Source organism: Helianthus annuus, chromosome 16, assembly GCF_002127325.2.
Source record: "Helianthus annuus cultivar XRQ/B chromosome 16, HanXRQr2.0-SUNRISE, whole genome shotgun sequence".
NCBI classification, from domain to species: Eukaryota; Viridiplantae; Streptophyta; class Magnoliopsida; order Asterales; family Asteraceae; genus Helianthus; species Helianthus annuus.
The window spans coordinates 31,093,391-31,096,859 of record NC_035448.2 but is presented as its reverse complement, the minus strand read 5'-3'; the positions used below and the strand labels follow the sequence as shown (position 1 = coordinate 31,096,859).

The window sequence follows — 3,469 nt, the reverse complement described above, 5'->3', positions numbered from 1 at the left end:
ATATTTTTCATGTTAAAATCGCTACTTTTAGAAGCCAAAAAAATTTTTTTTTTTGCTTCGAAAAGTAGCGATTTTTTTATAAAAAATATTAAAAAATTCAAAAAAAAAAATTTTTGTGTGATTTTTAGCTATTTTTAGGCATTTTTGGTGTGTTTACATTGGTTCTCGCGGTTCTCACAATAAGAGGTGGTTCTCGCATGATCTTCTCCCTATATATATATATATATATGGGAGAGTTTAAATGAGAACACCCACCTTTTGTGAGAACCATGAGAACAAATCTCAGTCACTCATTTAATTCTCTTGTGTTTTAATAAAAAGGGTAAAGTCGTAATTGGTAATAGCTGAACCATTCACAACATTTCCCCTGTTCTTATGTCAATACGTGATCTTCAATTGATTCTGTTCCATATAACCTTCAACCATTCTTCAATCGATCCCGGATCCATATGATTTCCTGCATATTCAAGTATCTTCTTGCTAATCTTTTGTTTTCAAATCAATCTCAATCTTAATTTGACCTATTCTAGATCCGTACGACCTTTAACCATAGCGATTCTGGATCCATATGATTTATGTAGATTCACTTATGTTTAAGATAAACTTTTGTTTTTAAATCAATCTTAGTCTTAATTCGAAGTACTCTGTTGTGTTTTCATTACATATCTCAGTTAATTTACACTTGAAATCATTGATTTTAATTGTGGTGATGTTCTTCTTCTCCCCATTTGTTGTTTCAAATTGTTTTCAAATATGAATTGGATAATTAGTAGAGATTTTGCAACATTCTTTTCAGTTCACTATGCGTATGGTTTCAATTTTTTTGTCCAGTTGTTTATTGGAATTGGGGTTTTTTTATTAACTTCATATCTCTCTTCCTTATGTATCGTTTTTTATTTCAATGTTGTATTTCATAGATGTTGGCTCTCTAACTTCATATTAAGTGGTGATGTGTATAAGGTGTACCTATTATGTGTTTTTCTGTATAAAGTTAAGCTTTTAGAGAGCACTATAGGTTTATGACTTGGAAGTGAATTGGTAAACTGCAATTTATAATGAAGTTTAATCTTTGTAAACTTTTGTTGTTGGATTAAGACTTAGTTTAGTAAAAGTAATTAAGAGTAAGATGACTAAAGATTGGATTTTCTATGACTGTAAGTAAAACAAAGCATAAAAATGAAGTTTTAAGTTCATCATGTTTACAAGTATTTTTAGCTCGATTTATCTATACCGTATGATTATAAGTAATTGTTTACTTTGAATAATTAAATACAATATTAGTGTTTATTTATCTTTATTTCATCTTTTTAAAAATTTTGCATTCATACATTGTGAATCTGTTCATGTAACTGATCTACTAGATATACTGGTGTTTATAGATTCATCCAATATGTTGTGATTATTCTATTCATTTGTTTTACACATGTGTATCGTTCGATTAATGTTCAGGATTGGTTGGTGCAGGCACTAGCTATGGACGTATAGAGTGAGTAGGCGACACGTGTTTATGACGTTGTGGCGAGCGACTAAAAGGGTAGAAAACTAGGACCAAATTTGAGATACCATTGGTGTTCTCGTTGTCTACATCTACGATAAAGAAATGAGATAAGAGAAATCCAACGGCTGTAGTATTAACACGAGCAATAAGGGTCATGTGGTGACTTCAGTAGGGGAACTATTTTGTATTACTCTTCCGATGGCGATAAGATTGAAGGTGAAGCCTATCAATACAACTAATCAAGCAACTGAACGTAACTATGTAGAAGTCGAATTGAATCTTGGTGGTCCTTTGAAAAATAGGAGAAAAATCTATCTGTACACGTTATTCATTCAATGTAATTACTACTTACGCTTTATGTTTGTTATGTTGGTGGATTTTACATCTTTTTATATTTTTTATCATGTCATTGTTCCAATATTATTATATGTATAGTTTTTTTTTTTTTGATTTTGTGTCATGTTATATTTACTTATACGCAGTTGATTTACACATGTGTAAATTATTCACTATCATATATCTATGTATGTTTTACATATGTGCAGTTGAGTTACACATGTGTAAAGTGTTCCCCATCACATATTTGTGTCTGTTTTACATATTTGCAGCTAAATTACACGTGTAAAGTATACATTGTCACATATTTGCAGCTAAATTACACGTGTAAAGTGTACATTGTCAGATATTTGTATTTGTTTTATATTACGAAGTTGATTTACACATGTGTAAACTGTTCATTACCACATACCGATGTATGTTTTATACATATGTTAACTGTCGTATTACACATATTTAGTAATCAGCTATTACACATGTGTACTATTACACACATGTAATAGTACATACATGTAATATTAGTAGTCAAAGTATTACATACATGTAATATTACAAAAATGTAATACACAAAGTATTACACGCATTTAGTATAGCATATATGTGAGAGGTCACAGGAACATGTGTTTGAAAGAAAAAGGATGGTTGTGCAACTGAATTACACATGTGTAAACTATTGTCCATCACATATGTGTTTGTATTACATTTGTGCATTTGAATTACACATGTGTAAACTGGTAAGCGTCACATACGTGTGTATGTTTTACATATGTGCAACAGAATTACACATGTGTAAATTGTCCATTATCACATATGTAAACTGATTTTTACACATTTTCAGCTTTATTACACATGTGTAAACTGCTCTTTGTCACTTATTTGGTTCTATTCTACACATTTTCAGCTCAATTACACATGTGTAAACTGTTCTGTGGTCACTTAATTGTTTATGTTTTAAACATTTTTAGATCAATTACACATGTGTAAACAGTTCCGTGGTCACTTAATTACCTTATGTTTTAGTCATTTTCAACTCATTTACACCTGTGTAAACTCTTCTCTATCAATTAATTGTTTCTATTTCACACATTTATAGCTCATTTACACATGTGTAAACTGTGAATTAAACAAGATAGTATATTTTGTAAAAGGGGATGGCAGCCCGGTAAATTTTGATAACAACATATATTTACAACTTACAGGCATTGGGCTTCCTGAGATATACCCCAAGGAAGACACCAACCCCAAACCATTAGCTATGCTCTAACAATTAGAACCTAACAAGAAATAAAAAAAAAAAACAACCTATTCTATACTTAAAGCCACACTCGGCCCAAGTCCAACATAAAAATAAATCTATACAATCAAGTTTCAAACAACCTAAACCTTCCAAAAAAAAAAACAAAAACAATCAAACAGGACCAAGACATTAAAACAACATCCAAAGTATAACATCCAAGAGTCCATCTTGAGCTTCCCAAAAACCTTGAACTCAAAAAAGCAGCAACATAATCCTCATTTCTCAGCCTGACCAAACTCCAAACAGCTATACACCAAAGAATATCACCAGCAAACACCAAAACCAACCTGATTTTCACATCCCCAAACCAATATTTAAGTCATTTGTTTTACATGCCA

General features: G+C 31.0%; 1 long non-coding RNA gene across 1 annotated transcript; it reads left to right on the top strand.

Moving 5' to 3' along the window:
• The first annotated feature begins 362 nt into the window (after positions 1–362).
• Positions 363–1,902, top strand: LOC118488349. Its single transcript, XR_004884313.1, has 2 exons — positions 363–469; positions 1,465–1,902. It is a non-coding gene; the product is annotated as an uncharacterized LOC118488349 (long non-coding RNA).
• Positions 1,903–3,469: the final 1,567 nt, after the last annotated feature.